Here is a 25,816-nt window from a genome sequence, read left to right on the forward strand (position 1 = left end):
GAAAAGAAAAATGCTTGATTTTACTCAGCCTTAACTATGGGGAACTATAGGTAGGAAATTTTGGCATTCTTCTATTCTCTTAAAATATGTTCTTCATTTATATTCTGTATCAGAAATTAAGTGCTTTCATTAAGACAGTTATTTAGTTAGCAAATAATGTTTTTTTTTCCTAAATGTTTTAAATGTTCTAAAATGTTTTTACCCAGAGTTTTGTTCTTTCTTTTGTTTGTATAATTTGTTTGGCCTTAGTTTTTTTCTTGTTAACTTGGAGTGAGGGTGACTAGGAAGCAGTTTCTAGTTTCATTTATAGATTGCTCATCAGTGGTTTGGATTATTTACTTTGTGCCAGGTTTAGTGCTGGTACTCGAGGAAACAGGAGGTGTGAAAATAAGCTCTGTCCATTAGAAGAGGGCACATGACTCAACAATTACCCACCCATACACAGTCATACTCTGCAATGAGGCAGTGATGGAGACCTGGGCAGTGCAGAGTGGAATCAAAGAATCTGCCAGGTGCTCAGGCAGAGTTTCAAGAAGTAGTGATCTTTGTGCTGGGTCTTGAAAACAATTTTGTATAGTGTTAAAACATAGAGAAGATTGTTGATAACTAAGAAATAAAGCTAGGAGGACTATTTCAATCTGGGCTAGAGATGCAGATGCTGTCAACGTGTAGATAATGCAATGACCTGGAAGGGATTCAACCTAGAGTGAGAACACAAATGCTGAATCTATTTGGGGGATAGAATTGCAACTAACTAGTGGGCATGGAAAGAGATATTCACAAAGAAAACTTGAAAGGTACACATAGGTAGAAAGAGAACTGAGAGTGATATGGTAACTTAATAATCAAACTTTTCATTTTGGAAAATCTAGACTGAATCACATCCTACGGTTTTATCTTTCAAGTTACCAATTTTCTGAATAGGTACACAGTTAAATATTACTTAATGTGAAAATACAAAGGACATGGATTACCAAACACTATTATGTTTTTAATTAATATTGAAAACACAGAATGAAGACACCTCTACAGCACTTAAATTTAGGATATGATTTAAAAGCATTTGACAACAATAAGATACAGTTATCTCCCTATCAGTGCCGTCTATGGGGTTGCACAGAGTCGGACACGACTGAAGCGACTTAGCAGCAGCAGCAGCAGCATCTCCCTATCAGATTGACAAAGATTGCAGAAATTGATACAACTCACATTTTTGAAAGGCTATCTTGCAGAGCATATAAAGATTTGAATGTGTCTAACATTTGACTCTGAAATTCTACTTTGAGGAATTTATTTTAAAGAAATAGTATATATACATTTTTTGTCCAACAATAAGAGATTTTTGAAATATAGTTCTCTGTACTAAATAGGATAATCCCTGAAAATTAAAATGATGGGTTAGAGATACATTTATTGACATGGAAGGATGTCTTCATATTACTGCTCAAGTATAAAAAGCAGATTGTAAGCAGCACATATAGATTACCTTATTTTTAATTTGTAGTACATATAGAAAGTGGCTGGAAAGATCTACATCAAATGGTAACTTTATCTGGTGACAGCTCTCTAGGTGATTTTCACTTCATAATTTTGTGACATTTTGCAGTATCTTTGTGTTTTTGTTGTTGTTTTTACAATGAGCATATATTATTTTCACAATCTGATAAAAACACTTCTAATTCAAGTAAAATGTCATTGACTTGGAAGTCCCACAGGCCATTACTATTGGAAAAAGACTAGTGCTTTACCATTTTTAATGGGCATATGAATCACCAATGTACATATGTGTATGATTTAGAAGGTCTGAAGTGGGGCTTGGGACTCTGCATTTCTTACGAGCTCCCAGGCATTGCTTGGTTGTGGACTACAGATTGAATAGTAAAGTCTTAGTAAACTATAAAGAACCTGTGTTCCAAGATTTTATTACTTTCATTATGCCTATTTTATTACAGGCAGAAAACATTTCTGGAAAACAAAACTGAAACAATTTTGTTATCATTTAATGGGCTTCCCTGGTAGCTCAGCTGGTAAAGAATCTGCCTACAAAGCAGGAGACCCTGGTTCGATTCCTGGGTCAGGAAGAGTGGCTGGAGAAGGGATAAGCTACCCATGCCAGTATTCTTGGGCTTTCCTGGTTGCTCAGCTGGCTAAGTATCCACCTGCAAAGTGGGAGACCTGGGTTTGATGCCTGTGTTGGGAAGATCCCCTGGAGAAAGGCTACCCACTCCAGTATTCTGGCCTGGAGAATACAGTCCATGGGGGTTGCAAAGATCCCCTGGAGAAAGGCTACCCACTCCAGTATTCTGGCCTGGAGAATACAGTCCATGGGGGTTGCAAAGATCCCCTGGAGAAAGGCTACCCACTCCAGTATTCTGGCCTGGAGAATACAGTCCATGGGGGTTGTGAAGAGTCAGACACAACTGAGCAATTTTCACTTTCACTTTCAATGGTTCCCTTAACTACTAGAATAATGGGTTCCATCTGCATTTGGTCCAGAGATACCCAAAGTCTTCTTGAATTCATATGACTACCCTGGACCACTTCAGCTCACAGCAGGGCCTGCTGCTCAAAATAGTCTCATTCGACACAACTTCTTGGGTTACCATTCTTATTTGAAGCTTGCTATTCATGTTTCTTTTGCTTAGGACTTTAAATTGGTGACTTTTCCCTGATAAAATAACCAACTCTTAAATATAAATACTTTTTTTGTCTTTTCCAAATTGCTTAAGATTTTTTTTTTGCATTTTTAATATTGAGGAATAAAAGCTACATAGCATTATATCAATTTCAGGTGTATAATATAATGATTCAATATTTATATACACTGTGAAATAATCACCACAAAATCTAGTTAACATCCATCACGTTACATAGCTACAATTTTCTTTTTTCTTACAATGAGAACTTGAAGGTCTACTCTCTTGGTAGCTTTCAAATAGGCAATAACTGTATTATTAACTATAGTCACCATGATGTATATCACATTCCCATGACTTACTTATCTGATAACTACAAGTTTGTCCATTTTAACCCCTTCGCTCATTTCTCTCACACCACCTTCCACCCATCACCAATGTCAAATATCAGTCTGTTCTCTAAGAACTTGTTTTTTGTTTTAGTTTTCATTTTTGTTATTTTACATTCCACTTATAAATGAGATCACATAGTATTTGTCTTTCTCTGTCTGGCATACTTAACTTAGCATAATGCCCTCAAGTTCTATCCATGTTGTTGCAAATGGCAAAATTTCATTCTCTTTAAAGGCTAATACAGTTATGTAAAGTTTAAAAATAAAATAAAATAATAAAAAAATAAAGGCTGAATACTATTCCAAAACTATATATATGTGCATACCACATTTTCTTTATCCATTCATCCATCAGTGGACACTTAGATTTTTTCTGTATACTGCCCATTGTAAATAGCACTGGAATGAACTGGGAGTACATTTATCTCTGTGAGTTACTGTTTTCATTTTCTTCACATAAATACCCAGAAAGGGAATTGCTAGATCATCAGTTAGGTTCAGTTCAGTGGCTCAGTCGTGTCCCACTCTTTGCAACCCCATGAACCACAGCACACCAGGGCCTCCCTGTCCATCACCAACTCCTAGAGTCCACCCAAACCCATGTCCAACAAGTCAGTGATGCCACCCAACCATCGCATCCTCCATCATCCCCTTCTCCTCCTGCCCTCAATCTTTCCCAGCATCAGGGTCTTTTCAATGAGTCAGCTCTTCGCATCAGGTGGCCAAAGTATTGGAGTTTCAGTTTCAACAACAGTCCTTCCAATGAACACCCAGGACTGATCTCCTTTAGGATAGACTGGTTGGATCTCCTTGTAGTTCAGGGACTCTCAAGAGTCTTCTCCAACACCACAGTTCAAAAACATCAATTCTTCAGCGCTCAGCTTTCTTTAAGTTCCAACTCTCACATCCATACATGTCCACGGGAAAAACCATAGCCATGACTAGACAGACCTTTTTTAGCAAAGTAATGTCTCTGCTTTTGTATATGCTATCTAGATTGGTCATAACTTTCCTTCCAAGGAGTAGTTCAGTTCAGTTCAGTCGCTCAGTCATGTCCGACTCTTTGTGACCCCATGAACCACAGCAGGCCAGGCCTCCCTGTCCATCACCAACTCCCGGAATCCACCCAAACCTATGTCCATCGAGTCGGTGATGCCATCCAGCCATCTCATCCTCTGTCGTTCCCTTCTCCTCCTGCCCCCAATCCCTCCCAGCATCAGAGTCTTTTCCAATGTGTCAACTTTTCGCATGAGGTAGCCAAAGGACTGGAGTTTCAGGTTTAGCATCATTCCTTCCAAAGAACATCCAGGACTGTTCTCCTGTAGAATGGACTGGTTGGATCTCTTTGCAGTCCAAGGGACTCTCAAGAGTCTTCTCCAACACCACAGTTCAAAGGCATCAATTCTTTGGCGCTCAGCTTTCTTCACAGTCCAACTCTCATATCCATACATGACCACTGGAAAAACCATAGCCTTGACTAGATGGACCTTTGTTGGCAAAGTCTATCTAGGTTGGTCATAACTTTACTTCCAAGGAGCAAGTGTCTTTTAATTTCATGGCTGCAATGACCATCTGCAGTGTTTTTGGAGCCCCAAAAAATACAGTCTGACACTGTTTCCACTGTTTCCCCATCTATTTCCCATGAAGTGATAGGACCAGATGCCATGATCTTCATTTTCTGAATGTTGAGTTTTAAGCCAACTTTTTCAGTCTCCTCTTTCACTTTCATCAAGAGGCTTTTTAGTTCCTCTTCACTTTCTGCCATAAGGGTGGTGTCATCTGCATGTCTGAAGTTATTGATATTTCTCCCAGCAATCTTGATTCCAGATTTTGCTTCTTCCAGTCCAGCATTTCACATGATGTACTCTGTATAGAAGTTAAATAAGCAGGGTGAAAATATACAGCCTTGACGTACTCCTTTTCCTATTTGGAACCAGTCTGGTGTTCCATGTCCAGTTCTAACTATTGCTTCCTGACCTGCATATAGGTTTCTCAAGAAGCAGGTCAGGTGGTCTGGTATTCCCATCTCTTTCAGAATTTTCCACAGTTTATTGTGATTCGCACAGTCAAAGGCTTTGGCATAGTCAATAAAGCAGAAATAGATGTTTTTCTGGAACTGTCTTGCTTTTTTGATGATCCTGTGGATATTGGCAATTTGATCTCTGGTTCCTCTGCCTTTTCTAAAACCAGCTTGAACATCTGGAAGTTCACGGTTCACGTATTGCTGAAGCCTGGCTTGGAGAATTTTGAGCATGACTTTACTAGTGTGTGAGATGAGTGCAATTGTGTGGTAGTTTGAGCATTCTTTGGCATTGCCTTTCTTTGGGATTGGAATGAAAACTGACCTTTTCCAGTCCTGTGGCCACTGCTGAGTTTTCCAAATTTGCTGGCATATTGAGTGCAGCACTTTCACAGCATCATCTTTCAGGATTTGGAATAGCTCAACTGGAATTCCATCACCTCCACTAGCTTTGTTGGTAGTGATGCTTTCTAAGGCCCACTTGACTTCACATTCCAGGATGTCTGGCTCTAGGTGAGTGATCACACCATCGTGATTATCTTGATCGTGAAGACCTTTTTTGTACAATTCTTCTGTGTATTCTTGCCACCTCTTCTTAATATCTTCTGCTTCTGTTAGGTCCATACCATTTCTGTCCTTTATTGAGCCCATTTTGCATGAAATATTCCCCTCAGTATCTCTGATTTTCTTGAAGAGATCTCTAGTCTTTCCCATTCTGTTGTTTTCCTCTATTTCTTTACATTGATCCTTGAGGAAGGCTTTCTTATCTCTCCTTTCTATTCTTTGGAACTCTGCATTCAGGTGCTTATATCTTTCCTTTTCTCCTTTGCTTTTCGCTTCTCTTCTTTTCACAGCTATTTGCAAGGCCTCCTCAGACAGCCATTTTGTTTTTTTGCATTTCTTTTCTATGGGGATGGTCTTGATCCTTGTCTCCTGTACAATGTCATGAACCTCTCTCCACAGTTTATCAGGCACTCTATCTATCAGATCTAGTCCCTTAATCTATTTGTCACTTCCACTGTATAATCATAAGGGATTTGATTTAGGTCATAACTGAATGGTCTAGTGGTTTTCCCTACTTTCTTCAATTTAAGTCTGAATTTGGCAATAAGGAGTTCATGATCTGAGCCACAGTCAGCTCCCGTTCTTGTTTTTGTGGACTGTATAGAGCGTCTCCGTCTTTGGCTGCAAAGAATATAATCAGTCTGATTTCGGTGTTGACCATCTGGTGATGTCCAAAGAGTAAGTGTCTTTTAATTTCATTGCTGCAATCACTATCTGCAGTGATTTTGGCACCCAGAAAAATAAAGCCAGCCACTGTTTCCACTGTTTCTCCATTTATTTGCCATGAAGTGATGGGACAGGATGCCATGATCTTAGTTTTCTAAATGTTGAGCTTTAAGCCAACTTTTTCACTCTCTTCTTTCACTTTCATTAAGAGGCTCTTTAATTCTTCCTCACTTTCTGCCATAAGAGTGGTGTCATCTACATATCTGAGGTTATTGATATTTCTCCTGGCAATCTTGATTCCAGCTTGTGCTTTCTCCAGCCCAGCGTTTCTCGTGATGTACTCTGCATATAAGTTAAATAAACAGGGTGACAATATACAGCCTTGACATACTCCTTTTCCTCTTTGGAACCAGTCTGTTGTTCCATGTCCAGTTCTAACTGTTGCTTCCTGACCTGCATACAGATTTCTAAAGGCTGCAAAGGATATAATCAATCTGATTTCGGTGTCAACCATCTGGTGATATCCATGTGTAGAGTCTTCTCTTATGTTGTGATAGTTCTATTTTTCATTTTTTGAGAAACTTTCATACTGTTTTCTATAGCGGCTGTTCCAATTTACATACCTGCCAACATTGTATAACGGTTCCATTTTATTCACATCCTTACCAACCAATACTTAGTTATTTTTGTGTGTGTGTTTTTGGTAATAATTTTTGCAGAAGTGAAGTGATATATCATTGTAGTTTTGATTTTCATTTCCCTGATAGTTAAAGATGTTAAGCATTTTTTCTTGTATCTGTTGCCTAGCTGTGTGTCTTCTCTGGAAAAATATCTATTCAGATCGTCTGCAAATTTTTAAATCAGATTATTTCCTATTGAGTTGTGTGAGTTCTTAATATATGAGGGAGGGTATTAACTTCATCAGATATATGTCTTGCAAATATTTCTCTCACCTTTGTAGGTTGACTTTTCATTTTGTTGATGGTTTCCTTTGCTGTGCAAAAGCTTTTTAGTTTGATGTTTACTCACTTGTTTATTTTTTCTTCTACTACTTTTGTTTTTATGTCAGATTAAAAAATTATTGCCAAGACCTATATCAAAAAGCTTACTACCTGTGTATTCTTCTAGGAGTTTTGTGTTTTCTAGTATTATGTTCAAGGGTTTACTACATTTTGAGTTAATTTGGTGTATAATATATGATTGTGGTTGAGTTTCATTCTTTTGCATGTGGCTTTTCAGTTTTCCCAACACCATTTATTGAAGAGAACTTGCCAATGTTTATTCCTGACTCTTTTATTGTACATCATTTGACTGTGTATGTGTGGGTTTTTTTTCCCCCTAAATTCTCTATTCTGTTCCATTAATCTTTGTGTCTATTTTTATGCCCAAACCATACTCTTTTGATTATTAAAATTTTGTAAGATAATTGGAAATCAGGAAGTGTGATGCTTCCAACTTTGTTCTACTTTCTCAAGATCATTTTGGCTATTTGTGGTCTTTTGTGGGTCCATATAAAATTTAATATTGTTTGTTCTAGTTTTGTGAAAAATGTCATTGGTATTTTGATAGGGATTGCATTTATCTGTAGATTGCTTTGGCTAAGTATAGTCATTTCAACAATATTAATTCTTCTACACCATGAGTATGGACTATCCATTTATTCGTATTGTCTTTCTTTCAATAATGGCTTATAGTTTTAAGTGTGAAGGTATTTCATGTCCTTGGTTAAATTTATTCCTAAGTATTCTATTCTTTTTGATATACCTATAAATGGATTTTTTTCTTAATTTCTCTTTCTAATAATTAAAAAAATTAATGTATAGAAATGCAACAGATTTTTGCATATTGATTTTGTATCCTGCAACTTTATTGAATTCTTTTATTAGTTCTAACAGTTTTTGGTGAAGTCTTTATGGTTTTTTATATATAATATTATGTCAACTGCCAATAGTGACAGTTCAACCTCTTCCTTTCCATTTCGGATTCCTTTTTTTTCATTTTCTTCCCTAATTAACTGAAATGGACTGGAATGGGTGAATTTAACTCAGATGATGATTATATCTACTACTGTGGGCAGGAATCCCTCAGAAGAAATGGAGTGGCCATTATGGTCAACAAAAGAGTCCGAAATGCAGTACTTGGATGCAGTCTCAAAAATGACAGAATGATCTCTGTTTGTTTCCAAGGCAAACCATTCAATATCACAGTAATCTAAGTCTATGCCCCAACCAGTAATGCTGAAGAAGCTGACGTTGAACGGTTCTGTGAAGACCTACAAGACCTTTTAGAACTAACACCCAAAAAAGATGTCCTTTGCACTATAGGGGACTGGAATGCAAAAGTAGGAAGTCAAGAAACACCTGGAGTAACAGGCAAATTTGAACTTGGAATACGGAATGAAGCAGGGCAAAGACTAATAGAGTTTTGCCAAGAAAATGCACTGGTCATAACAAACACCCTCTTCCAACAACACAAGAGAAGACTCTATACATGGACATCACCAGATGGTCAACACCGAAATTAGATTGATTATATTCTTTGCAGCCAAAGATGGAGAAGCTCTATACAGTCAGCAAAAACAAGACTAGGAGCTGACTGTGGCTCAGACCATGAACTCCTTATTGCCAAATTCAGACTGAAATTGAAGAAAGTAGGGAAAACCACCAGACCATTCAGGTATGACCTAAATCAAATTCCTTATGATTATACAGTGGAAGTGAGAAATAGATTTAAGGGCCGAGATCTGATAGATAGAGTGCCTGATGAACTATGGAATGAGGTTCATGACATTGTACAGGAGACAAGGATCAAGACCATTCCCATGGAAAAGAAATGCAAAAAAGCAAAATGGCTGTCTGGGGAGGCCTTACAAATAGCTGTGAAAAGAAGAGAAGTGAAAAGCAAAGGAGACAAGGAAAGATATAAACATCTGAATGCAGAGTTCCAAAGAATAGCAAGAAGAGATAAGAAAGCCTTCTTCAGTGATCAATGCAAAGAAATAGAGGACAATAATAGAATGGGAAAGACTAGGGATCTCTTCAAGAAAATCAGAGATACCAAAGGAACATTTCATGCAAAGATGAGCTCGATAAAGCACAGAAATGGTATGGACCTAACAGAAGCAGAAGATATTAAGAAGAGATGGCAAGAATACACAGAAGAACTGTACAAAAAAGATCTTCACGACCAAGATAATCACGATGGTGTGATCACTCACCTAGAGCCAGACATCCTGGAATGTGAAGTCAAGTGGGCCTTAGAAAACATCACTAAAACAAAGCTAGTGGAGGTGATGGAATTCCAGTTGAGCTATTCCAAATCCTGAAAGATGATGCTGTGAAAGTGCTGCACTCAATATGCCAGCAAATTTGGAAAACTCAGCGGTGGCCACAGGACTGGAAAAGGTCAGTTTTCATTCCAATCCCAAAGAAAGGCAATGCCAAAGAATGCTCAAACTACCACACAATTGCACTCATCTCACACGGTAGTAAAGTAATGCTCAAAATTCTCCAAGCCAGGCTTCAGCAATATGTGAACCATGAACTTCCTGATGTTCAAGCTGGTTTTAGAAAAGGCAGAGGAACCAGAGATCAAATTGCCAACATCTGCTGGATCATGGAAAAAGCAAGAGAGCTCCAGAAAAACATCTATTTCTGCTTTATTGACTATGCCAAAGCCTTTGACTGCTTGGATCACAATAATCTGTGGAAAATTCTGAAAGAGATGGGAATACCAGAACACCTGATATGCCTCTTGAGAAATCTGTATGCAGGTCAGGAAGCAACAGTTAGAACTGGACATGGAACAACAGACTGGTTCCAAATAGGAAAAGGAGTTCGCCAAGGCTGTATATTGTCACCCTGTTTATTTAACTTATATGCAGAGTACATCATGAGAAACACTGGACTGGAAGAAACACAATCTGGAATCAAGATTGCCGGGAGAAGTATCAGTAACCTCAGATGACACCACTCTTATGGCAGAAAGTGAAGAGGAACTAAAAAGCCTCTTGATTAAAGTGAAAGTGGAGAGTGAAAAAGTTGGCTTAAAGCTCAACATTCAGAAAACGAAGATTATGGCATCTGGTCCCATCACTTCATGGGAAATAGATGGGGAAACAGTGGAAACAGTGTCAGACTTTATTTTTCTGGGCTCCAAAATCACTACAGATGGTGACTGCAGCCATGAAATTAAAAGACACTTACTCCTTAGAAGAAAGTTATGACCAACCTAGATAGCATATTCAAAAGCAGAGACATTACTTTGCCAACAAAGGGTTGTCTAGTCAAGGCTATGGTTTTTCCTGTGGTCATGTATGGATGTGAGAGTTGGACTGTGAAGAAGGCTGAGCACCGAAGACTTGATGCTTTTGAACTGTGGTGTTGGAGAAGACTCTTGAGAGTCCCTTGGACTGCAAGGAGATCCAACCAGTCCATTCTGAAGGAGATCAGCCCTGGGTGTTCTTTGGAAGGAATGATGCTAAAGCTGAAACTCCAGTACTTTGGCCACCTCACGCGAAGAGTGACTCATTGGAAAACACTCTGATGCTGGGAGGGATTGGGGGCAGGAGGAGATGGGACGACAGAGGATGAGATGGCTGGATGGCATCACTGACTCGATGGACGAGAGTCTGAGTGAACTCTGGGAGTTGGTGATGGACAGGGAGGCCTGGCGTACTGCGATTCATGGGGTCGCAAAGAGTCGGACACGACTGAGCGACTGATCTGATCTGTTCTGAATTACCCTGGCTAGGGCTTCTAATATTGTGTTGATTAAAAGTGGTGAAAGTAAGCATTCTTGTTTTGTTGCTTTTCTTAGAGGAAAAACTTCCAGCTTTTCACCTTTGAGAATGATGCTAGTTTGAAGCTTGTCATGTATGGCTTTTCTTATGTTTAGGCCCATTCCCTCTATACCGACTTTGCTGAGAGTTTTTATAATAAATCAGTGTTGAATATTGTCCATTGCTTTTTCTTTATCTATTGAGGTGATCATATTATCTTTATCCTCCATTTTATTAATGTGGTGATCACATTGATTGACTTATAGATATTGAGCCATCCTTCCATCCCAAGGATAAATGCAACTTGATCCATGATGTATGATCCTTTTAATGTATTATTAAATTTGATTTTCTAGTATTTTGTAGAGAATTTTTGAATCTGTATTCATTGAGGATATTAGTAGGTCTGTAATTTTCTTTCTAGTGACATCCTTGTCTGTTTTTGATATCAGGCTAATTGGCCTTGTGAAATGTATTTGGAAGCATTCCATCTTCTTTTTGCAGGGGAAGAGTTTGAAAGGATTAGTATTAATTCTTTGAATGTTTGGTATTTGCCAGTGAAGCCATCTGGTCCTGGACTTTGTTTGTTAGGTGGTTTTTGATTACTGATCCAATCTACTTACTAGTAACTGGTCTGTTCAGATTTTCTATTTCTTCTTGAATCAATTATGGAAGGTTGCATTTTCCTAGGAATTTATTTCTTCTAGCTTATCAAATTTGTTTATGTATAATTGTTCATAGTAATCATTTATGATCCTCTGTATTTCTGTGGTAATTAGTTGCAATATCTCCTCTTTCATTTTTTATTTTGAGTTCTTTCTTTGTTCCCTTGGTGAGTGAAAGATTTATCAGTTTTTCTTATCTTTTTAAAAAAATTTAATTTATTGATCTTTTCTGTTATCTTTTTAGTCTCTATTTAATTTATTGCTACTCTAACCTTTTTTTAATGTCTTTTCTTTACCAATTTTGGGCTTTATTTATTCTTATTTTTCTAGTTCCTTAAGGTGTAAATTTAGGTTGTTTATTTAGATTTTCCTAGTTTCTTGGGGTAGGCATTTATTTCTATGAACTTCCCCCTTAGAACTACTTTTGTTTCATACCATAAATTTTGATACATTGTATTTCCATTTTTGTTTGTCTCAATGTATTTTTTGATTCCTCCTTTGATTTCTTCTGTAACCCTTTGGTTGTTCAGTAGTATGTTGTTTAATCTTCACATATTTGTGAATTTTCCAGTGTTCTTCTTGTAGTTGATTTCTAGCATGTCTACAGTTTATTAATTTAAAAAATTAATAAAGCAGCAAATTCAGTCCAGACAGTCAAGAGAGAGAGATTTTCCCAAAATATGTCAGATTCTACTACCCACACAGCTATTTGCTCAGGTTTTAGTCAAATCTATCCCCTGTTCCAACTTATATTAGTAAACTCACACAAATTAATTTAATAGTTGTGCAGTTTAGTTAAAGGGCTAATCTGAGTTTCAAAACCCATATTGCTGAATGAACCCTCTCAACCTGCTTAACTAACTAGCCAAAATCTTGATTTTATATTTGTTGTTCTTGTTAATGAGCTAATTAGTAGTTGGCATTAAGATTTATTTCTTATAGTTTTTGTATTAGTAAAGGACATAACTATGGTGATATGCCATGTGTTGATTTATTGTTAGTTCACTTTTTTGATATAATTTTTTTGACTGCAACTTAGGTTTCTTTAGTGTAAAGTAGTTCTTATGCAACTGATAAATAAAGAAATGATGTCAGCAGAGACAAATTTACCCTAAAATTAAGAAGTTTTGTGTTCACATGATGGTGTGTTTTTATAACACTTAGTAAAATAAGGTATATAATTTAACCTTCATAAATTAAGTTTTCTCTCTGTCTCTCCTCCCTCTCCATGCTCTTCCCTGTTAGGCTTTTCTTTGAAATATGCAATAGCTGAAGTTTGGGAGTTAGTGCCTTTGTAAAGAACCAGTGAGGTTTGGGAACTGGGTGGATCAGATCTAGAAAATACTGACAGGAACAATTCAATGGGAGCTAGAGATAATTTTTTTAAATTAATGACTTGGCTCTTGAGTTGTTTGATAATCCAGGAGGAAATAATATGAACACATTGGAGAACTCTTAAATTTCCTGCTGATTTGACACAAAAAGTGATCATTGACAAAGATAACATGATACTCATAATCTGGGGACTAGAGAGATGACAACTAACTTAATAATGGATGTTTAAAATTCCAAGAATATATGAGTCATCATTGTATGTTAAACCTGAAGAGCCCTTCGTCCTACATGGATAAAAACATTTGATATTTCCCTAAAGTTGGCAAGAATCCTAAACATATATAAGACATTACAATAACAAATTATGGGGCTGAAAAAAATATTTCTAAACTTTCAATAAGGAAAATCAAATTTTGGCCAATCTTGCTTTAAGAGGGACTGAACTTTATTTTCTCTAAAGAAAAGATTAAATTTTTTGGCATGCAAAGAGAAAGTGGGCACAAACAAAAACACAATTAGCACAGTATTACAGAAGTGGTCCAGGCTGTTAATCAGTAAAATTATATAATTTTTCTAGATCTGTGAAGTTACTGGCAATTATCAGGAATTAAAAACTTATAAATTCTTGTGATTTATTTGCCTGGTATTATAAATGGCCATTTTCAAGCAAATGTTACATTTATAACTTTGTATTCTTTTTCTTAAAGAAGGATCTCAAAAGTCTAGAAGCTTCAAGTTCCATAAAACATAGATATGTCCCTGTTTTCAGAATAACTCAAAAGTCTAGTTGGCTTATATGGGATATTCCCTAGTATGTTAATATTTTGAAGCAAAGAGCAAGCTTTTTCTCAATAAAAGTAAAATCTTTAGGAATATGTTAAGAATTTAAGGGAAAAAAATTAAAAAAACCTCGATACATAGATGCTCTTTCCTTTAGTGAAAAAGTGTCTGGCTTTATAGTATAGAACCACTATGCTTTTTCAAAATTAAGCTCTCAGGAAAACTTGCAAATACAGATGAAAAAGTTGTGAAAATAATTCTGTCTGTGTTAACACCCTTCCACATTCCCCTCTAAAAAAATAGACTGACAAAGACCATTACAGTTGAATTATATTTGGAGTTTTAGTGAAGTTAGTCTTTGGTAGAATAGAGCATTGCCAAAGGCTGACATCTTGAAGGAGAAAATAGAAGCCCAAAAAGTAAATATGCAAAGGAAAGGTGAGCTAAGGTACGTGCCTGAGGGACCCTGAGGAAAGGTATTTGAGCTAGAATTGGGCTAGTATCACTGTTGTTTGGAACAGGGCATTCGGTACAGTACTTCAGAGCTTTTGAATCATCTGGCCCTGTCTTATTCTCCCCAACCCTATTGTGTTGAATGCATAATTGTGTTGAAGAGAAAAAGTTAAAATTTTACATAACCTCCTGCTCCTTCTTCCTCTGTAACTCAACTTGCTCCTTGCAAAGTCTGGATCACATAGGTCACACAGTCTCAGAAAGTGGGGACTTATAATATTAGGAACTGGAGCTTATCTCACTCACCCTTATCTTGTTCTTTGCAACTGCCCAGCCCCTGCAAACCTGCTTAATCATGCCTGTCCATGTAAAGGCCAGGCATCCCCCTCCCCATCTTGACTGCTGTTCCTGCGTGTGTGAAACCCCTTAGGTTAAATCAGCCTATTAACAGTCAGTGTTGCCCACTATAGTCTGTCTATTAAACCTCTGTAACCCCTTTGTTTGGGGTTCAGAGCTTGGGGTGTTAACTCCTCTGGGCCCACCAGCGTAATAAACTGAGTTCTCCAATTCTCCGAGTGTGGTGCTTGGTTTCTTGATTACTGGTTTCTGCAAGGCCCTAGTGAGATTCCAACCATGCCAGCCCCTTGAGCCATGGGACTGGTGGCTTGGCTGGGCTGGAGAGAAGGAACCCTGAGACGAATGACGGTGCACACCACTAACAGTATTCTGCATTCTCTTTCAGACCAGTGTTCTGACTCTCCAGACAGTCGAGCCCCAACTGTACTCATTGGAGGGACGGACCCACTCACTAGGAATGGCCACAGGATCAGGTAAGGCCCTGGGGCCAGTCCCCAGTCAGGTCCTACCCCAACGGTAGAAGAGGAGATTGGTCATCTCCTTGGAGCTCCCAGGAAGGGAGCATCAAATAGGGAGAACTGGGGACTTGGGAGAAGGGAGGCATTGTGACTGATAACCTCCTTGGAGTTCCAAGGAAGGGAGCAATCATTAAGGAAACCTGGGGACTTGGTAGAAGGGAGGCATTGTGATCGCCCCTGAATGATTGTGAGTGCGTGATTGCTGACTGAACAGAGTGAGAAAACTTTTTCTTTTTGGAAACTGCAAAACCAATTCTTTTTGCATATGCAATTAAAAACAGCTAGCTTGTTAAAAGGCCTGCCTAGGAAAAAGCTTGAAGTTAACCCTTTCCGTGTCCTTGAAATACACAGCCAACTTTGTCTGAGACCTCAGCCATGGGCAAATTAGAACTTCAAGCAAAAGGAAGAAGAGGGGTGAAAGAGATATTTTAAATCTCAAACAGAAAACTATAAGATCTCTGTCAGTCTGTATGTCTGTATTTATGTATGTCTCAGTGTATGTCTTTTTTTTTTTTCTAATAATATTGTTGAAGTTGTAAATGAGTTCTAATTTAATTGGCCTAAAGAAAAGAAAGTGCTTACAAATCAAACAATTCTAAACACAAGAAAAATTAACCTAAATAAATTTCAGATTCAAATCAACTGAGAAATATTCAATATTAAATATCTAGTATTAATGTTTGTTTTCTAATCTAATAAGGAAGTATATTTTTAATAAAGATATAAAAAATAAAATTACATTTTATAAAGGGAAAAGAAAGTAGGTCTGACTTACAGGTGGCTATTACAGAAAGTGATTAAAAGGTTTGTGGAAAGTGGACCCTAGAAAATTTTGTGCATGTTTAGGACTAAGTTTAAAATAAATTTAATTAAGTTTACCTAACTGAGTTTAAAGTAAGCTGGTACAAAACTTGAATTCAGCCTTTCTCTCTGTTAAGAGGACATACTTTCTTCAGATGTTGAACTGTTTTTAATAATATATTTAAGTTTCTTTACCTCTTAATTGATCTGTTCTATATTTACCTTTGAAATATTTTGTTAACTTTGGCTAAGTAAATAACTATTTCACAGTAACTTATATGATCCTACCTGACTGAGTGTTATAAATCCTTTTGATATTTATTGACAAAGCTTCCTAAATAACTTGACTTCTAGCTAACTTGGGATGCTTCAGAGGGCCCCTGAGACATCCCAAAGAGCTATTAAGCTATGGGTTCATCGGACATGTTAAATTACATGATAAGTACTGCTTAAGGGGTGATAAATCTTTTCAGGTTATACTGTATGGCTGGTGTTACTAATATAGATATCCTAGAATTATGTGAAATTCATATAGACCTGATATGCCCTGATAAAATATATCAATTATAATTCTAGTTATCATATTAAAGCACTATGACCAGGTTTCTTTGTCAATTGCAATAGAATCAGATTTTAAACATGCCTTCTATGGTTTAACTCTCATGCCTTTAGAAGAACACTGCTAGTTCTTCAAAATTTATGGAAAAGACTCTCTAAGATTAAGCAGATAAACAAATTTTGTTATTAACAGTAAGCTGGTACCAGACAGGAATTTGGTCTTCTTTCTGTTTAGAGAACAAAGTTTTCTTAGAATGCAGCTTTTGATAACAGATTATGAATTTCTTTGCCTTTAAATGATTTATATTTGTTTTAAAAATCTTTTTGGTAATTTGTTAAAGTAAATATATTATTTAAGATTACGGTACATGTAGACAAAGCTCATTCTGCTTCTACAAAATATAACCCCTCACAGTTAGACTTTTGCTATCTTGATGTCCTTAAAACATGGCAATAGTCAGCTCCTAAATCAGGAAATTAAAAATGGGTAAACAACAGCTAAAAATCAAAGAGCCAGGGCTATGGGAAATCCAAGTTGGCCACTTGGCTTTTCCTGGCTCCCTGAAAGTTCTCATTTTTATTTGATGGATTAAAGCCTTCCCTGACTACAGTGTTAATGCCCTCACAATGAGTTCTCAAAAAAAAAAAAAAAATGATGTTTCACTGAATATTAAGTACTAGTTTTGTTAATTAAGGTCTGTGCTTACTAAGACTCCCTTCTGAAATAGTTCCTTGTTATGTTATATTGCTAAAAGGTTTAATTAAGTTATTAAAATGGACACTCTAAGATTGTTTCTAAAGCTTATCTCAATAACCAATCTTTGGATAAAGGTCAGATGCTTCATGATGTACAACCAGGAGATTAACACTTGGCTATAATCATTTAACTGAGTCAGATGACCTGGGGTATACCGGGCTACACCCAATGAAAGTCCTTGACTTAAATTCTTGCTTGTGACCTTACTAATAACTGCTAGCTATATTATTTTCAATGTAGCTTGCTTCAGAAGATTATTTCTTAAGTTACCAAATGTGTGACTGAGCCTGTGATAAAATGCTGATATGCAGTTCCATTTGAAATCAATAATTATAATAATGTAACTCTAGATATGGGAAGAAGCAACAAGAGGAAATATTTTCCTGGACCAGGAGGCAAGACAGGTATGGTCCAGAGACTTTTGCTACTTACCAGGCCTGGTCTAGTGACAACACATTGAGTGGCCTGTCAATGGAATCTTTGTTAAGCCAGGGAATGAGCCTTCCTAGAACCATGGGACACAATAACCATGAAATGCCCCCAAAACATGGTCAAATATGTGGCTATGAAGGGGCCCTGCTGACTGGAAGTTGGCCCTTGCTAGCTGTCTCTACAAAGATTAAATCATGACCACTACAAGATGCTGACCTTCAACACCCCCTTGAAGGAGTTCAAGGTAGAGACAAAAAAATAAGGCACTCTGTGCTCTGGGAAAAACCCAGAAAAACAGGCCTTCAGATAGATGTTTTCAGGTAAAGATTTTTATGAGTCCAAATTCTTGCATTTTCTCATACCTAGAGAAACACTAATGTTACGAAGCAATGTCTGGACCTGGTTCTCCTAGCTAGCACCTCGGCAGCTTTCCTACTTCTATTAATCTTGGAGCCATATTATCTTTAACTGTCTTGTTAAATTTGTTTCTCCAAGTAGTAGTACGATAAAAATATCCCCTGGCCAACACCCAGACAATGCTGAAACAAGGTGCCTTATCATTCTGTGGACTCATCTCCCTCCATAAATGCACCCCGAGGTCCTCAGGCTACTCTCCCTTTGAGATCTTATATGGGAGACCACCCCCAGTGTAAAAAAGCTCAAGGGAGACCACCAACAACTAGCTGACCTGGAGATGTCCTGACACCTCCGGGCCCTGGAAAAGTCTTCTGCTATATCAGAAAGGACTGAAAGGACACCCATTCCTTTGGGCAATTGGGTTCATCCCTATCAGCCAGAAGATGAGGTATGGGTTAAAGATTAAAACAGAAACAAAAATCACTTCAGCCAGTTTGGACAGGCCCTTACACAGTTGTCCTGGCAGCCCCGACTGCTGTTAAAGTTACAGGTGTCCTCCCTTGGATCCACCACACCTGAGTCAAGAAGGCAGCGGCTTCCTGTGATGAGGACACCTGGAAAGCAGTTTGGGACCCCCAAAACCTCTTCAAGGTCCAGTTCCAAAGACAACAGCTCTCATCCATGAAGGATGCTGAGCCCTGCTCTAGTTACTCTGGAAGCTGACTAGTCAGCACACGGCAGAAGCTTGAGGATTCTTTAGCCTTGCTCCAGCCACACTCCGGCAGCTGACTGGTCAACACACGATGGAAGCTTGAGGATTCAGCTATTGAAATATCGATGGATTTTCATTGTCAACCCTGGCCTCTATCCTTAATCAGTATTATTGCTGTGCTTTTTGTTATAGGACCAACTAGACTCCCTGGCTGAAGTGGTTTACAGAATAGGAGAGGGCTAGACCTACTGACAGCTGAAAAGAGAGGACTCTGGCCTCTTCTTGAATGAAAAATGCTGCTTTTATGTAAACCATTCAGAAATAGTCAGGGACATGGCCCAATAGCTAAGGGAACAAATAATAAAAAGGAGAGAGAAACTAGCTAATTCCTGGGGTAACTGGAGCAATATCTGGAGCTGGACATCGTGGCTTCTCCCTTTAACAGGTCCTCTCTTCATGCCCTTTGTGGTGCTCTTGTTTGGCCCTTGTAGTCTCAATACGATTACCCAGTTCATGACCTCTTGGACTAAATCCATAAAGTTACAAATGCTAATAGCTCAATATAGCCCCTCAAATGATCGGGAGCTCTGAATGTCCTACCAAAACATGAGATAATGCTTTCTACAACAAGTGATAGAAGCATCAAGAGTGGGGGATGAAGAGGAAAAGATAAAATTTTACATAACTTCCTCCTTCTTCCTCTGTTACTCAACTTGTTCCTTGCAAAGTCTGGATCACATAGGTCACATAGGCTTAGAAAGTGGGGACTTACAATGCTAGGAACTGGAGCTTTTTATCTCACTCACTCTTGTCTTGCTCTTTGCAACTGCCCAGCCCCTACAAACCTGCTTAATTGTGCCTGTGCATGTAAAGATCAGGTATCCCCCTCCCAATCTTGACTGCTGTTCCTGTGTGTGTGAAACCCCTTAGGTTATACCAGCCTATTAACAGCCAGTGTTGCCCACTATAGTCTCTATAAAAACTCTGTAACCCCTTTGTTTGGGGTTCAGAGCTTGGAGTGTTAACTCCTCTGGGCCCACCAGCATAACAAACCAGAGTTCTCCAACTCTCCGAGTGTGGTGCTTGGTTTCTCAATTACTGGTTTCTGCAACAGAATGAGAGCTATTTCCAGAATACATTTATAACAATAAAGCAAAACTACTTGTTTATACCTTGCTCATTTGTAAATGACTTGGAGTTGCTTCTAAGATAAACATGATGCAAAGCAAAAGAGCTTAAGAGAAGAGTGATCATCTAATAGTAGCAGAGCATAGAAATAGTATAAACAGCACATACAAAACAGTGACACAAAACTGTCATAAACTGGCATCCCTTTTAAATAAAACTAGGCAGTCCTTCAACTCTTTCTCTTGGAACCCAAGACAGAAAGGAAAAATGAGTATTGATGGCATTTTCATCTGGGGATTAAATGAATCACAGGTATTCACAAGTTGAGATCCTAGGGAGGAAACATCCCAGCCTTGTGCAGGGATCATAGTATATACTCAAAAATAGAGGTGGAAGAAATACAGGCTTTGCAGTCAGATGACCTGGTTCTCATCTCAGCTTGGCTGTTAACATTCTGACCTTGGACTTGTTACTTACCTCTTTAAACTTTAGTTCATTGGTAATAAGGGGAAAATAAAAGAAACTACTCAGAAGCACATGATAAGTACCTAGTAATGTTATATTTTAATATTATTGTTAGTTTGCAAAAGACATGGAGATATAGTTTGGTTGTATAGGTTATTACATGCCACTTTAGAAAAATAAAGGCTTTAAACACTTGATTACTACCTAAGAAAGGCATTTCTATGGATACTTTACCTTATGACTAAAAGTTCAGCACCTGGCAATTCTAGACGAAAAAAGCCTCTTCTTGGACAGCTGCTATGACAGATCTATTTTCTGAATGCTTTGAAATCTGGTCCATGGACTGCTTTTCATGACTAATGAAAATAGACATTGCTTGCCAGATCCTGGCCCTGAGGTTTACCGCACGTGGTCTGTGGTTGGGATGTAGCTGGAGGATTCCAGGGCAGTGAAGACTGCCAGCTGAATTGTCAGACCCTGTAAGGGGAAGCTCTAAAGTCAGTGAGCAAAGGTCCCTGCAGGAACCCACCTGCCCGCTTGCCAGAGAAGTACTTGGTCTGCCCACCTCTTCTTCCCCTGTGACTGAGGTCACTGCACCTGGGTTCAGGGGATTCTTCAGAGTTGAGCAACCTAATTAAATCTGCCCACTTCTCCATGCAGATAATAATCAACCTTTTGAAGTCTTGGGTTACAGCCGGCTAGGGGACAGCAGGTGCCAGACAGGAGAGAGCTGCCCTGTGAGACGTGGTACCCCTGGCACTTGGAGCTTGTGTTTCACCTTGCCCTTGCACATTAGGACAATGGTGGTGGGGTGAGTGACTTGTCTACTCCTGCCAGCTGTGGAGCCAGGGAGGTGACAGCGTGTGTGGCTGCCATAGTGGAGCCATTTAAGGGCTGGGACTGATTTGTTGCTATCTCTATGAAAATGGAATGCATATTGCATTTTAGACTGAAGGACGGGAGCAAATCCTACCAGCTTCTATGTCTGTTTTGTATCAGCTTTCAACCTTAAATAACTATATTAAGTGCTCTTTGGGTTAGACTGAAATGCTTGAAGAACCTCATTACAAAGTTTAATTATCATGGCATTTGATAAAGAGGAAAGATGAGTCTGGCTGAGAGAATCCTATTCTCTGAGTGCTGACGATGCTGGTGTGGATTTCAGCAACCACTAGAAGGTGCATTTTGCATTTCTTGCAGATGAACTTTGCAAGAGAGGAAATAGGAAGGGGCAGTAAGGGGGGGCGGAAAAAAAACCACCAAGCTGTTTTCTTTTTTTGAAATTGTAAATTACATAAAAAAAAAAGAAATTGAAACATGAATAGACAAAGACTTTGTTTATTTATTGCCAGGAGAGACCCATTAGGATGCTGCACTGTGTTTCCATGGCATTGTGGAGACATAAACAGAAAACACAGGCTAATGCATTCAGTTAGGCACAGATTTTAAAGTCTAATGTGCAATCTAAATATATATCACACACGTATTCTTGCTATTTATTTATCTATTGTATATCCAGCAGTGAGGGGGAGATTGCCTAACTAATGGGAGCTGTGATCCGTTTGTAAATGTGCCTACACATGCAAGCCTTCAACTTTTGATGTGTGTCCGTGGTTACTCCGTGTTCTTTGTTACCTTGCAGTCCCTCCTTACCTATCTTGGGCTCATCTAGATTAGAGGCAGCCCAACGGAAATGCCTTAATTCACCTTCCAGGCAGGTAACCTAAGGAGGGAAGTGAATTAGTATAAGTATAGATGAATCATCTCTGAGTGATGAGGATGCAGCAAATTGGAGAGCCTGTACTCTCTTGACAAACAACAATTCTCAACAAGCACAAATGTAGGTTTATTTCATAAGATCTGACAGATTCTCAAGAGACTCAGTAAATCTGCATTTTTACTGATCTGGCAAATTTTCAAGAAAATCTGTAAATCTGCAATATTACTTGAAAACTCCTGATTAAAAAAATTAGCATATTTGTTGGCCAAATGCACTACAGCAGGAAGAGTACAGGGCTGCCAGTTTATGACATCTGATTTGTGACGATAACTTTGCTGTTGCCTTTTTTTCTTGTTTGAGGTGAAGAGCCTTTACCCCCTCAGCGGTGCAGATTGGCACCCTACATGTAATGCAGCTGTGTCGATGCTAAAGCACAGCCCAGAACCTACAGCTTTGACTCCTTGTTTGGTGCTCTTCCCTTATTTTAATGGTTGATTCTTGCCTGTTGGTTCTCTAGAACCTTCAGCTGGCTTCCTCCAAGAAAAGCAGTGAGCAGAAGGGAAGAGAAAAATCACAAACCTGGAGAATTACATGGCATCAGTGCTCCAAAGAGCTCATGTCCTGTGAAAGAACAGTGATCAGAACAGGAGAGAGTAACTTCTTGCTCTTAGAGACCATGCTTATGAATAGGGGAAATGCTAGTCAAGAATTCATTATCAAGCCAGGTCATCATAGAAACAGAAAATAGGCTGCAGGTTCAGAGTTGCTGCTTATAATTGTTACTGCCTGCATGAAATCAGCTGGTATCATTTGAGTCTCATCCTCAATTTCAGGGATTTCCCCAGTGTTCCTATACTTGGGTGTCTATCTTTGGAGCATTGAGAGTAGAGTGAAAGAGAAACTTGTTTTATGCTCCTTTATAAAGCAAGTATGAGAGTTTTACCTTTTTTCTTAAACTCACATGTGAGGTAGTTTTTTTTTTTTTTTTAAGGGCAGTGTGGTTTGATTCAAGACTAGCTGTGAAATATAGTATCAGTCTTCAGAAACAGAATATTAATCCTTATTGCTTGGAGTTGAACAAGAAATAAAAATATAAGTATTACTTTGAAGATAAATGTATTTATCCTATTTCTAACAAAAACAATGAATTGTTTGAAAAATGAATAATCAAATGAAATAATTAGCATGAAAAAAATCAAAGCCTTCTTTTGAATTGTACTTTCTTTCTTTTGTACTTTATTTGCCTGCAATTTTGTCACCATGGTGGAGGTCACTATTTTGGGCCAACTCCCTTTGCTTTTTAGTTTTCATGGGCTCATGCTTAACACTCTGGTTGGATGCACATTTTCTTCTTAGGTCTTTCTTGTTCCTTTTATTCTTGAAGGCCCATTAAATAGGAAACTCCCTATTATAGCTGCAAAGTAAGTGTACTTCTTACCCCCTGGCTTGTCACAAAGAGAGTCTGGTTTTCTGTGAGACTATCTCCTTGCTACCCATATCACAGTGCGCTCGGATTACCTGCCAAGTGCTTGCTATATAAATTATAGCTGCCTGGTGGGAGCTTTAACTCACATGCTTGATGTTTTAAAAAAAAAATATTTTCAAGGTTGAACTCCATAAATCCAAGTTTTTTGACTGGGTTGTGTCTGTTCTCATTTTTCCTTTTCTTCCTCTTGTGTTTAGAATTGAATCTTTTTTAGTGGGAAAGGAAAGAAGACACAGAGATTCCATGAGAAAGAATATTGTGTTTTGATGATAAATAAAATAAAATTCAATAAATGCCATTATTAATGGCATAGATTAGATATATAAGATCCATTAGCATAGATTACAGGCTAGTACTTATTTATGTATTTACTCAGAAGAGCCGGCCCTCCTCAACCTCAACTTGGGCCCTCACGATTGCCTTTTCTGTTTTGCACACTTAAGTGAATGTGTCTACTGGTATACATGAGTGCTGGTATTTGGAAATTTAATTGCAGGCCATCAAGTTATTGATCATCATTGAGAAACAGAAAATGGTAAGCCTTTACTTGGTGCATAGTTTCAAGTTTGGCAGTATCTTAATTCCATTATCAAGTTTTCTTGCCTTGGCTTTTCTCACAACAATTAAAGACAGAGATTGCATCTCCAGACTAGATAATTGCACCCTGAATGGAGAGGAAGTTAATCCATAGGACCGATGGTTGAAGACTGACGCAGACAGCATGAGAAAGCCGTAACAGGCCTAGAACACCACTTAGAATAGGACTGGAGATAAAAGTTTTCTCAATAAGTAGTTATAAGGAGATGACAGAAGAGTGAAAGAATCCTCTTTAAGGTTGAGTGATTAGTGGAATGAGATTAGAATTAATATGATGACATGATGAAACTAAACATACTATTTTAATTTATTACTTTTTATTGAAGTGTAGTTGCTTTACAGTGTTGTTTCAGCTATAGAGCAAAGTGATTCAGTTACATATATGTTACATATTCTTATATAATATATACATTTTATATATATTCAAATTTTCAGATTCTTTTCCATTATAGGCTGTTACAAGATATTGAAAATAGTTCCCTTTTTAGTGCTATGCAGTAAGACCTTCTTGTTTCTTTTATATGCAATAGTGTGTATCTGTTAATCCCAAACTCCCAATTTATTCCTCCCCCCTACTCTTTTTCCCCCCTGGAAACTGCAAGTTTGTTTTCTATGTCTGTGAGTCTATTTCTATCTTATAAATAAGTTTGTTTATATCTCTTTTTTTAGATTCCACATATAAATGATATATGCTATTAATTCATTTAGTAATGTGGAGAAGGCAATGGCAACTCACTCCAGTACTCTTGCCTGGACAACCCCATGGATGGAGGAGCCTGGTAGGCTGCAGTCCATGGGGTCACTGAGAGTTGGACGCGACTGAGTGACTTCACTTTCACTTTCATGCATTGGAGAAGGAATGGCAACCCACTCTAGTGTTCTTGCCTGGAGAATCCCAGGGATGCGGGAGCCTGGTGGGCTTCCGTCTATGGGGTCACACAGAGTCGGACATGACTGAAGCAACTTAGCAGCAGCAGCAGCCTTTAGTAATGACTTCAATTATTATGATAATTTCTAGGTCCATCCACGTTGCTGCAAGTGGCATTAGCATATTATTTTTATGGCTGAGTACTATTCCGTATATATATGTATATGGAATATATGGAATTCCATATATTATATATTACACCACATCTTTATCCATTCATCTGTCAGTGGACATTTAAGTTGCTTCCATGTCTTGGCTATTGTAAATGGTGCTGCTATTGAGAAGCATTCTATTTTAAAGTATTGTAATTCAAAGAGAGTCTCTTGTTGCTGGAGACCTTTTCTTTGCTGCTGGATAGCAAAGAAACCAGATGCAAATTAGATTCAGAAGTTTGGGCAAATGAGGGCTTGCTCTGCATAATAAAGGAAGGAAGTAGTGGAGGTTCCTAAGAGAAGGGAAGGAAAGAGAAATACCAAGGCGCCTGGGGAATGGGAATAAAACTGGGGAGGCTAGACCCAGTTTAGGGAAAGGCAAAGGAGGAGGCAGCTGAATAGGTGGAAGAAACCAGACTGGGGAAAACAGATTTGTCTGAATGAATCTGCAAACTTCGTTCTCAGTAATGTGATATAAATTCTCTCATTTGCCGTGTCTTTGGTAGTTCTCCATTGTTCCTGACTGTTTGGGATGTGTTTCACTACTTTTGCAGCCT

The 25,816-nt window shown here is 38.2% G+C and overlaps 1 long non-coding RNA gene across 1 annotated transcript in view; it reads left to right on the top strand.

The window, feature by feature from the left end:
* LOC112583906 overlaps nt 1-25,816 on the top strand; it is a 264,902-nt gene that overhangs the window by 220,728 nt on the left and 18,358 nt on the right. The window contains exon 8 of the long non-coding RNA XR_006549966.1: nt 15,034-15,121. This is a non-coding gene — a long non-coding RNA (uncharacterized LOC112583906). The remainder of the gene's footprint in view (nt 1-15,033; nt 15,122-25,816) is intronic.

The sequence above is a fragment of the Bubalus bubalis genome, chromosome 3 (genome assembly GCF_019923935.1).
Source record: "Bubalus bubalis isolate 160015118507 breed Murrah chromosome 3, NDDB_SH_1, whole genome shotgun sequence".
Lineage (NCBI taxonomy): Eukaryota > Metazoa > Chordata > Mammalia > Artiodactyla > Bovidae > Bubalus > Bubalus bubalis.